A 12,482-nucleotide genomic window follows, 5' to 3' on the forward strand; every position below is an offset into this window, starting at 1 on the left:
ATAGTGGGCAGGGGATGCGCTGGGCAGCACGTGCCCTTGCAAGAGTAGTGCCCGGGGTTGGGGCCTGCATCAGTGTACAAGCAGCACACTCTTCGAGGGCCCAATGTACCAGCCATTCTCGGCAATGATGATGGTTTGTGGGGCTCTAGAGGACCCCCTTGGATGCAAACCCACAGCCCAGAAGTTGCATCTATGCTTCCTCTGCTGCTTTGACCTGCTGCACTGACGGGCAATCCTCGCTACCCCACTCCACCCCGACACAGCTGAGTGGTAGGAGGGCCTGAGAGCTTTGGAGCCCAAGAGGCGCCACTGTAGCCTGTTAAAGTCACAGCGCCCCTCTCCCTCACTCACCCCCACCTCCAGTGGACACAGGATGGGGGTAACTGGAGCAGGTACAGAGACTCAGAGACAGGACCCGAGGGTCCCCGGTGGGAAGGTTGCCAGGCTGCACACTCTCCAGCTCCCAGCTCAGGCCAGTCCTCGCTCCGGTCCCTTTCTCCACTTGCCAGCTTCCCTCCAGGCACCCTGCCCAGCCACCCTCCCACCGCGCCCCTCCTCCCTCCCCAGCCGACAGGGGAAGGTGGCTGGCAGTCCGGGAGCTGGCTCACAGGCCGCTTCTCCTTTTGTGCCTACCTCCTGGTAAGATTATTAAACGCAAATTACAAAAGACGTGACCCAAACGATCTTTATTTCTTCTTTCAACAAGTGTTGCCTGCAGGGCCCTGATTCCAAATTCCGTTTCAATTATCTCAGCCATTTTAGACACAAAGCAGCCGGTGTTTGTAATTACCAGTGAGGAAGGAGGCAGAGAGAGAGAGAGAGAGGAAGTCCAGGGGCTCCAGCTTGGGATGTCTCTCCAGTCTGAACTTGCACTTGGGGCAGTTAAAAGTACCTGAAGCAAAAGATGAGACCCACTGGAACTCACCACATCATCACACGAGGTGCCTGTGGGGAGGGGTTTGTGACACTCACAACCTTGGCTTCCATGTCCCTAAACCAAGCCCCAGAGCTCTGCTGTCAACAGAATGAGCTGGGGACACCTCCACACTGCCTGCTTCTCCACGGTGTTGACACCTTGCTGTCCCAGGATAGACCCAGAGCCACAGCACAGGCTGCTCCTACCACCACTTGTTCTGGAGAGATGCCACCTATGTCCTGTGCCTCGTCTGCAGAATACGGACTCCTGCAGGGGCTTCCAGAAGTGCAGAAAGAAACAACTGTGAACATGTTATGATGCCCTCTCTTCAATGGCCCTCTGCTCTCCCCTCCACAAAAACATAATAAGCTAGAGAACAGAGAGATCATCTCACTTCTTCACATACCCAACTGGTGTTACCCAAGAGAGACATGGGATGAAACCCCAGACTTCAGATCTTTGAGAAGTCTTTCCTCGTCTCAGTGACAGCAGATGACCTTGGGCAAGTTTGTGACCTTGTTGAGCCTCCACGAGGGTCCTCATCTGTAAAGCAGGGTCAGTCGTGGGACCTCCGTCTCACACAGTTGTAGTAAGGACTCAGTAAAATTTAATGTAAAATGTGGGCATGGTGCCTGGTACTTGCTAAGGTGCCAGAAATGCCAGCTGTAGGCATCTGGCACAATAAATTAAGAAACCCGAGCTGCTCCAGCCAAAGCCACAGGTGTAAACCAGTAGTAGTCCCTCCCTCCCTGCTCCCTCCTGGATGACCATGATCCCGGGAAAGACCCTGGTCCGGCCAAGTACTAGGTGTGAGGCCTATTGCTGGCCACCTCGCGCCCAACCCTGGGAGGCTGTTGAGAACAGACCCAGGTCCGGGCTGGCCAGCTGGAGGGCGATTTACAGCCACGCTTAGCCAAGCCTGGGCCAGTCATTTGTCACGCCGAGCCCAGGCACCTTGTTCTACCTGTGTTGAGTGTGTTTTATTGGTGTTGAACAGAGTGAGGCCGGAGCGGAGTCAGGGATAGGAAACCTACTCATGTGAAAAATGAGGAAAGCCAAATGGGATTGGGGGGAGGGAAGAGGTGAAGGGGTGGATTGTAGAACACAAGACAAATGTGTGCAGCAGGCCTGGGGTTGCCTGAGAGATGGGCACGCAGCTTCTGGGTCCCTGGGTCTCGCCACACATCCCGCATCCCGCGAGGGGCTCCGGCGGCAGCCTTGCCAGGCAGCTCAGAAGACATCTGGGATTTGCTGCTGGCCCCAGATCAGAGGAGCCCCCGAGTCCACAGGCTGTGAGGCCCAAAGAAAAGGGTTCCAAACCCAAGAGCAAACTCACCCGTCAGACCCCCTCCCCAGGCCTGTCCCAGGTCCACTCTGGAGAAGGCCACAGCAGACCTGGTTAGAATTTCAGATCCTTCCCCTAGTGTGCCTCAGCACAGAAGTTTCACGTCCAGAATCATGCGCTGAGACTCTGCAGTGTGCAGATGTAGAGATCTCCCTGTTAGCAACAAGAAAGAAAGAGCGAGGAGGAGGCCGAGGAAGAGAGAGAGAGAGAAAGGGGGAGAGAGGCAGATAGAGAGATAGACACTGGGCTTTGTGCCTGCAACAAGCTGCTAAAGGTGCATTTTTAATTAAATTTATACAAAATGTGTCAGTTTTATCTCTAGGTTTCAAACCTGACTCTTTTCTATCAAAGGAAAGTATTGATCTCCATTGCCCCGGAGCTACCTGACTGAATTAAACAGAATAAATAGAAGGAAGAGGGCTGAAAGGCCTCAGAAACAACCGCAGAGAGGCAAAAATCTAATGGCTCCACAGTCATTTGCTGCAATTAAAAAACAAAACCATTTAGAGGGCCTGTTAACACCTTGAAGTCGGAAAACTCCCGCTTCAAAAAAAAAAGGCTCCAAACAGCTCCCAGGCAAAATATTTTAATTGCTATAAATCCTTCCATCTTTGGCTGGCACTCGGGTATCTGAGCATTTCCCGCAACACCCAGGAGCGCACTCGTTCAGCTCTGTCTGCAGTGCCCCCACCATGTCAGCTCTTGAGATTTCTGGTCCTTTGTACCCTGAGCCTGGCTAAGGCAGTGTCTCCCAGCCCCAGACACACACTCAGGCCTGCCGGTTTGCCTTTTCTTACTCACTGGGCAAGTTACTGCTCCCCTCTCTAACTCGGTTTCCTCATCTGTAGAAGGGGGACAGCAACACACCCTTCATGATGTTTTTGCAAGGAGGAAGTCGTCTCTCGAAGGCCTTCATAAGATGCCCAGGAGGGAGCACACACGGTAAATGGAAGTGGAAAGCACAGTCCACCAAAGCAGCATCTGATTCCACGCTCCTGAAGGTGAGGGCTTTGTGTGAATGTGGCCAGTGGGCCCTTGGCCTGTACGGTGCCACAACCTCTTTGAAGATCTTACCGATTATCTTCTATTTGTGGAACTTCCCCGTAAGTCTCTGTGGATCTTGAGCCCTGTGGGCTCCCATTTGGTCTCCTATAGCATAAGAAATGGACATGCCAATCGCCAAAGAAAGGCTGCCAAGGTGGTAGTCCATTCTGTTCTGCTTTCTTGTTTTGGCCTGAATCTCAGCCTAGCTCACCTTGATGGCACAAGGCCTGCACAGATGCATAGAGCTGCACATATCGAGGGGCCCACCCTTGATGCTCTGATGTCCCTGTCTTGAAATCCTCAATCATGTTTGAACAAGGGGATGTGCATTTCTGCTCTCCAATGGGTAGCTGCGTGATCTCAGCATGTCCCTGCCCATCCTGTGTGTTCTCGTCCAATTTATTTCAGTCAACTCCACCACATTTCCAGGGTCTCGGTCATCTTCCCTCTTCCTTTCACTGCCCTGACCTCACTGAGATGCTACCTCTGCACAAGAGGTTGACTCCATACCCATCCCGTCCCTTCCCATCTAACCTCGACCTGACTCAGCCTCTCACCATCTAAGACCTGGGGATTGTAGAAATCTCCCCCTGCTGAAGCCTCTTACTCTTCAACCCACTCCAAGCAAGGCACTTAGACCTGGCCAGTGTCCACCACTAAGCTGAGGCCAGCCTGCTAATGGAGGGCTATTCAGAGTGTGATCCTTAATGCTAAAAAGGAGGCACCAGCTAAGGGTTCACTAGGGATACACATTCATGATCTCTCCCCTGATGTATTTCCTGTATCAGAACCGTGGGTAAAGCCTGCCATATGCCCTCTGGGAAGTTCTGAGGCTCACTGAGGTCTGAGCGTAACTGCTTCTCCATGGGTACTGGTCATTCCTCCCCAGTCTGGCAGGCCCATTGAGGCCCTCCTGGGACTCACCCCATGCTGTGGCGCCCCTGCAGGAGGAGGATTGCCCAGGCCACAGAGTCATCACTCCTCTGCCTATCAGGAGAACTGATCATTCCCATTTCCACCTGGGCAGTAGCAGGCTGACCAGCACTGCTTAATTAAATGGGGAAAAGATCAGGTCAAAACCAGATAAGCAGGTAGGATTAGGACAGACAGAAAGAATGGACAGGGGGAGCTGTCAGCACCCTGGCCTGTCTACTAGAGTGATTATTAATAATGATAAGCAGGAGAATGGGAATAATAAAGGACTAATGAACTGGCTCTGAAAGTGACAGGAGATGAAATCTGATAGAAGACTGGGCTCTGGGTGCTGCAGCCCTGGGGGATGAGGTGTGGGCAAGGCCAGGAACAGGCTTGGACTATGGTGGAGCTTCCCCTAGGCCCTCTGCTTTCATGGGGTCAATTAATCCACATTCACTCTTCCTTCCAGAAGACCCCATAGAAACACCTGCATTTAAAATGCATATTGCTTGGTCCCAGAGATTCTAATTTTCAACATCTGGAGTAGAGGCCTGGCACCTGCATTTTGTGAACCTCCCCTGGACGATCTGGGGCAGGCAGTCTGTGAACTATGTCGCCTGGGGAGGAGGGAGATTTGACCTGGAGCTGGAGTCCTTTTCCCATCTGGATCATTCCAAACGTACGAGAAAGGTGGGGAGAAATGAATTGCTGCACCAGCTCAACAAAGTCAGGCAAGATGCCACCTGCACATGGGAAGGAAGTGTGCATCAGAATTATCATTGTTTGTCAAGCTCTGGGCACCTGGCTTTGGTGCTCACAGACTTTAGTATTGCTGTTCCCTTTGACTAGTGGTCAACAAACTCGAAATGTCCCAGAAGCCGATGGGAAGAGGCCAGGCTGGGACTGGAGGGAACTGGGGAGCAATCATGTCCCAGCTCCTGCAGTTAAGTCTTTCAAAGGAGCAGACGTCTGCTGTGTTGGCCAGAGCCTGTAGTTTGTATCCGCTACTTCAGAGAAAAGTTCCCAGATTGGGGAGGGGCTGGGAAGGTGTTTGTTTAATGCACGTTCTCTGGTCTTCCCTTCCTTAAGACTCTAATTCAGTAGGTCCAGGGGCCCAGGAACCTGGATGTTTGATAAGCTCGGCAGGAGCTTCTGAAGTCATGGGTGGTTCAAGGCCTGGTGGCCACCTCTGAGAATCCTGCCTTGTATGTATTGTCATTCTGCCACTGCCCTCTAGGGAAACACCTAAACGGCTCAGTTAACAGCAGATCATAGGGAACCCCAGAGTCCCTGGCTGAAAGGCAGTGTGGCTGCAGCTGGTGCTCACCGTGTGGCTGAGCCAGCAGCTGGGGCCCGAAGGAGTAGGGCCAGAGCTTTGCTATGGACATCAGCTCTCATTTACCAAAGAGAACCTTGCTGTGCCCCTCATCAAAATATGGACCAGAATATGGACCAGAATATGGACAGATGCACAAAGTAAGAAAGGATATCACTCTCCTCTTTTGGTGCTTTACGACAAAGGCCTGGGTCTAGGCCTCAGCTTCTCTCCTTTCTAAGCTGGGCCCAGTGCAGTGCCCACCTTGCAGCTGAGAGCAGACAGAGAACAGAACTTGCCCACACCTGATGCAAGTGCCATAAGCATTAGCTATCGTGATGATAGGAAGCCAGTGGCCTGCAGGAGGATACAGCTGCTAAGCACACCTGTAATTTTTGTTGTTGTTGTTTTTTGTCATTACCGGGGATCGAACTCACAACCATGTGCTTGCAAAGCAGGCTCTTATGCTGCTGAGCTAAATCCCCAACCCCTTACCTGCAATTCTTGCTCTAGGTGCATAGCACCTAATGCTGTCCCTTCTGCCACAGAGCACGTGGCTGGTGCACCCTTTGCTACTTTCTTAACCTGTAGGCAGTCAGAATGGGCTGGAGGGCTTCCTGTCCTTTCAAGGGCTTGTGAGCAGGCTGGAAGGGAACTTCCGAGATGAGGCAGAGCTGCGTGAAGCAGTATTCCTCAGACTACTGGTGAGAGAGCTCCAGGTCAAGGCAGGGGAAAGATTGTGGAAAGGTTGATGGAGGGATGGAATTGTGGAACAGCAAACCTATAGGAGCACTTCTATGGAAAAAACAAGGGCAGGGTATGGTGATACTTGCTTGTAATCCCAGCACCCTAGGAGGCTGAGACAGGAAGATCTTGGCAAGTCTGAGCCTAGCTGGGGCAACTTATTTTGAGACTTTGTCTCAAAAAAAAGGACGGAAGATGTTGCACTCAATGTAAAGACTCTGGGTTCAATCCCCAGCACCAAACAAAAAGAAGATGGAGAGGGAAAAGGAGAAAGAGACAGAGACAGGAGGTCAAGTTCATAGAGGGAGAATCCTGAGCTGTGCCATCAGGAGGCAAAAGTGATAGCGTAGCACGTAGGATGGCTCCAATCACACAGTGAAGCCAAAGTTAGGCTCTCCTGCTCCACAGCTACACAACAATGCCCCAAAAGCTCTGGAATAGGCAGGAGCAGGGCAGAGTGAAAGGCAACTTTCATTACATTTAAAAGTGTAGTTTTACATCCAGTATACATTAAATGTGGATGTAAATATAGTATTTAAAAAATAGGATTGTGCGATCCTCAAAAGTGGTAAACATGTTTTAAAGTTATGGCATCAAATGTTCGTCCATATCCGCTCATTCCCAAATCATAGTGTGACTGCAGAGCAAACAATGCCACAGTGCGCCCACCTTCCCAAGTAACACCCCTTTGAAACATTCTAGGGTCTTCCAGGTTCCCCACATCCTTTCCTACTCTGGGCTCAACCATTGTGTGCATCCAAGAAATGTCAAAACTGACGCCCAAATGCCTGAGTTTTGCTGCATATTATACCATCTGCTTCCCACCATAGTCCAAAGGGTTGGATTTTCCTTTTCAAACCTGGCCATGGAAAATTAGACAAAATGGATCGTCAAAACATTAGTTCTGGAGTCTGACAATCCCCTGGTCTGGGGGTCAGGGCTGAGAGGCACTGTCAGGCTACTGGGCCTGTCAGCCTAGTGCTCAGGGATGGGACATCTGGTATGGGACTCCCAGGACCTCCCCAGTTACCCGAGCTGGATCCACACCTAACAGCTACCTCCAGTCTATCAGTCCCATGGTGCGAATGGATAGGGAGAAATCTTTTTGAAGTCTGAATCACAGAAGCATAAAATACATAAAGTAAAACTCACTCTATTGAAGGTATTCACTGGAGTTGGATGAGTTTTACCAAGATAGCAGCCATGAAACCACCACTGTGCTCATAATAGGGGACATATGTACAGGTACAAATTCCCTATGACAAATGTCATCTTTATGTATATCAAAAGTGCACCAATAAAATTAATTTTTTTAAAAAAAAGATAGAGAACATTTCCACCACCCTCAATTGTCTGTGTCTCTACAATCAGTCCCTAACCCATTCCTACCCTCACCAGATCTGTGGTTCTTTTCTGTTCTCTAGTTGAAGAGCTGAGCTATTTTTGTCTTTGCTTAGCTTTTCCTACCAAACACTGTCTCTTCCTCCTGCAAATCTCAACCTGTACTCGGCAAGGGAATTTCTCTGTCAGCTGTTGTCCTTAAACCTTTGAGAGCATCCCGGGAGGCCCTGTGTCCTACGCATGGGGACAGCAGTCCTTAGCAGTGCCATCAGAACAAGCTTGGCCTTCCACAAAGCTTGCAGTAGCCTCCTCTCTGCTGGCAGAGAACATTGTCCTGCTGTGTAAGACGTGGCCTTGTTATTTGGTCCCTGTCCCAGCAGGGTCTGGAACACTGTTGTCTAAACTTCTCTCTTCTCCCGGCTGCATAGGGGACTGTCTGCTCCTGACGGCAACATGGGTCATGCTGGAGCGAGCGTCTCTTTCTCCTGCCAGACCTACTGTCAGGACATTGCCTGTTCTCTGTCCACACAGATACCACCAGGGGCTCCCCATGTCCTACCTCAGTGAAAGGAAGTACAGCTGTTTCCTCCCACTACTGGAGGAACTCAAATTCTTTTGCCAAATGGTTGTGATGGGGGATTTCATTTGTGTCTCTCCTAACCTCTTCCAATATGTTAGACCCCAACTTGACACCATGTTCATGAGAAAGGATTAGCTTCTGTCTTCCCTCAGCCACACCCAAGGCCACTGCACACCTCGAGGAGCTGCTTGAACAGGAGTCTCTCCCTGAGCCCCACTGTTGGAATCCAGCAGGGAACAGACCCCAAGGAGGAGTCAGAAGTACAGGAGATCTATGTGAGGTCACATCTGTGAAGGACAAAGGGGAAGAGAAGCAAGAGTACTAGGAAAAGGTTTCAGGAGGTCATGGAGGTCTGATACCTACCAGAGTGTCAAGACTTGGACAGCAAGCTTCAGACTACAGTGTAGCCAGCCCTGAGATGGTCCAGTGGGTGACCCTAGTGCAAAGATTGTCACCAAGGAGTCCTGCACTGGCCAGAAGTGGTATGCCCTTGTACGGTGGTACATCCAGTAACTGGCAGGGTGCTGCCTGGACACGGAAGTAGACTCCAAAGTTCCCACCAGTGAAAAGATCCTGCCACACTCCTTGCAGTGTTTGCTTTGCATTGTTATAAGGAAATTCCTGGGAAAAACAACTAGAGAAGGAAACATTTGTTTTGGCTCCTGGTTTCAGAGGTTTTGGTCCATGACTGGCTGGTACCGTTGCCTGTGGTGAAGTAGAAATATTGAGAGGGCCTGGCAGGGAAATCGGCTCACCTACTGGAAGCCAGGAAGGGGCGAGGGGGCTGCTGGGGAGATGATATAACCCTCAAGGATGCAGCACCCCAGTGATCCAGCTCCTCCAAGTAAGTCCTAGCTTCCACACCCTCCCAATAACACCACCAGCCAGGGACCAAGATTTTGACATCTAAGATTTTGGGAGATGTTTAAAATCAAAATTAGGACCCACATGAATGGCGTCCCCATCACCTGCCCAGTATACAGGTCTCACTGGCCAGTGGGTGGGTTGTACTGTCCAGCCCCCAAGGGTACGCCGTTCTCACAATGGCTCCTTAGCAGGGCCGAGCCACTAAGATCCTCTGCCTTCCTGTGGCTGCTGAGCTAGAGACTCCTCCTAGACACTGATGGCTTCAGGGCAGGCTTATTTAAACTGCACAGTGGTAGACTGATAGCTGAGGGTCCAGCTATTGGGATATGTCTGAGATTTTGTTTATACTTGTCAGAGCTGTGCTGGACATGGGGTTACACTTCCTGATGATAGGAGGATAACCCAGAGCGGGTAAGCTGGACCTTCCACAGCTGATGTGATTTTAGTTACACAGCCGGCCAGGAGCCTGACAAGGTGGAAGGCCCACAAGTCAGGACTCAAGTTCCCAGCTCGGGAGCGGGAGCCTCATCGGCAGAATGAGGAAGAAGGGCAGGCGTTTCAGAGTCAAAAGGTGGCAGGAGCCAGGTGGGGTGTACAGGGAGGCACACAGCTGCTGAATCGCTACCACTTCAAGGAGCTGCTGCTTCCTAGCACAAGCCATGGTTACCATGGCAACAGAAGCCCCAGAGACAATGGGTCTAAGAAAGCCTGGAAAGCTGAAAACTTCCCTCTTTCCTTTCTAAATGCCAGTAAATAACGACACCATTTAAAAAAAAGTGTGAGTCATAATGACCATGTCCTATGGGTTACAGTCAGTTGTGGTCCCCTCTCTCCCTGACCCCTCCAGGCCAGGCTACCATGACAGACAGTTGTGACCCTGAGGCAAATGCCCACTTAGGCCCCATCAGTGCCTAACATACCATGATTTATGGTCAGGGACACGAAGTGCCCATGGCTTGCCTAGTCAATGCAACCAGAGCCGATATTCACCAAATGCCAACTTTGAGCCAGTTGGCTTATTCAGTTACCACAGTAGGCTGTATGACAGGAATTATTTTCAATCTCACTCCAGGGATGAGGGAACTGAGGCTTCCAGAGGTAAGGGAATGCCCCCAAGCTCATCTGGCTGTGACGTGGGGGAGCAGAAATGTGAATCTGGCATCATCTGCATTCTTAGCTTTTGTGTCCCTGTGCCAGGTTGCTTCCAAATTCCAAGGGCCAAATATCATGCACAGAACAAGTGGAAGACCCGAGATCCCTGGTCCACCCAGGTCTGAGGTCACCAAGCCTTCGGCTGTCCCTAGCATCCACCTGCAGTGTGCTGGCAGGACGTGGGGCTGCTGGCCTGAGCCAACTGCAGCTAGAGATCTGGGAGAGTTTGGAAGCACTCGCTCTGGTCTCCTCCCAGCCTCACGGCAGCCAGGTGTTTCCTTGCGGAGACTGCAGAGACTGCGGGGAGGAGCCTTCGTCCCTCCTCCCCTAGACGGGGAGGGCTGGGGGCTGCAGCTCTGGCAGCTGTTCCTGGGCGGGCTGGCCAGCCCCCATTCCGTGAGAGCCAAGTCCCTGCAGCCTGGGAATTCTGGGCTAATGCTCAGCTTTGGCATGGTCCCCTCTTCTCCCTGACCCCTCCAGTCCAGGTTACCACGACAGATGCTGGGAACATATGTCGTGAATTAATTCACTCTGGCGCAGCCACAGAGGAGCAGCCGCTTCCTCTGTCTGCTCCTACCATCCTTGCTTTCTGATGTTTACTTTGCCAAAAGAAAAATTAAATCCACCCTCCTCCCAGCTCCCCACATCCTCTCCAGTAGGCTTTATCCTGGTCCTGAGCCTATTGCCAAAGGTATTTGATTCCCAGTCCCACCCTCCTATCCCAGAAAGGATCAAAAGGCCAAGAAGCAACCTGAAAGTCCCCCAGGCTCTTGTCTCCAGATGAATTATTCAAATTTTCCTGGAACTGATAAGTACTTATTTCCTTTTCACGAGAGCAGCTCATCTTCCTGTTCAGGAGCCAGAATCTCCCCCACCTTGCATTCTTTCTTTATATCTAACTCAAATCACTCCTTTTGCAATGGATTTTCTGGATAGAAATAAGTAGTTGAATTTTAGGAACATATATATTGTTATTTCTTGTTTTCGTCCTTTATTTTATTTATTTATTTATTTTTGGTACTGGGGATCCAACTCACCAACCTTGTGCTTGCCAGGCAGGTGCTTATGCCACTGAGCTAAATCCCCAGCCCCTCATCCTTTCTTTTAAGGAGAGGTTGGCAAACTTTTTTTCTGTAAAAGAGGATATAAAAATATTTTGAACTTTTGCAGCCCAGATGGTCTGGTTGTAGCTGCAAGTTTTGCTCATTCAACACAAAAGCAGCCAAGGACCACATGTTACCAGGTGAGCTTGGTTGTATGCCAGTGAAACTTCATAAAATGAGTGGTGGCTGGATTTGGTCCATGGGTTGTAGTTTACTGAGCCTTGCTCTGAGAAAATCAACCCCACTTCTGGAAATTTTTGGTCATATATGGGGCTCCTTTTATGTCTCCTTTCATCTGCACTTTGCAAGAGAGCCTACGGGTTCCTCCACTCACTTGGAAAGCTTCTGCCATTCTACCTTGTGAGTCTCTTGGGGTGAGGATCAAAACATTTAAATCTGAACTCCTGGAACACACGCAGACTTTCATAGAATGAAAACAATATCCAATCTGACACTTAAAGAACTCACAGGCTAGTGGGGAAAATGTTCTCAAAATAAGACAGATTCAGTGGCAGGAAGAAGGAAAGAAGGGAAGAATCAGAAGAATGTGCTTCCTACAAAACCAGTTTGAAAAACTGAAGGAAAGGAGGCAAGAAAAAAATAAATGGCCTAATTAAGCCTGATATCCCAAAGCACTGAACAAACAAACAACAAACAAACCCAATGCCCTGGAAAGTAGTTCAGTAGTTTCTTTTAAAAAGTTAAACGTAAACATAATACAATCCAACCGTTTCACTCCTAGGAGTCTACCTAAGAGAAATGATAGCATCTATCCCTATTAGAGACATGTCCATGAAGGTCCATAGCAGGGTTCTTCACAAGAGTTCCAAGTCAGAGGCCACCTGAATGTCCACGGACTGACTGACAGTTAACAAAAGGTGGTATAGATCCACAAGACCAAACACCACTCAGCAATACCAAGAGCTAGCGATAAATGTCACAACATGAATGAACCTTGAAACCTTGCATGTGCAATATGCCAGATTCAAAAGACTACATATTATATAAGTCCATTTATAGGAAGTATCCAGAAATGGGGAATTTAGGGGTACAGGAAACAGATTGGTAGCTGCCTAGGGCAGGAATGGGAGCAAGGATGAGCTGTAAATTGGACACAAAACGTCGTGGATGAAAATGTTCAACAGCAGCATTCTGGTAAT

Source organism: Cavia porcellus, unplaced genomic scaffold, assembly GCF_034190915.1.
Source record: "Cavia porcellus strain 051 isolate PalLab524CR breed Dunkin Hartley unplaced genomic scaffold, mCavPor4.1 scaffold_31, whole genome shotgun sequence".
Taxonomy (NCBI): Eukaryota; Metazoa; Chordata; class Mammalia; order Rodentia; family Caviidae; genus Cavia; species Cavia porcellus.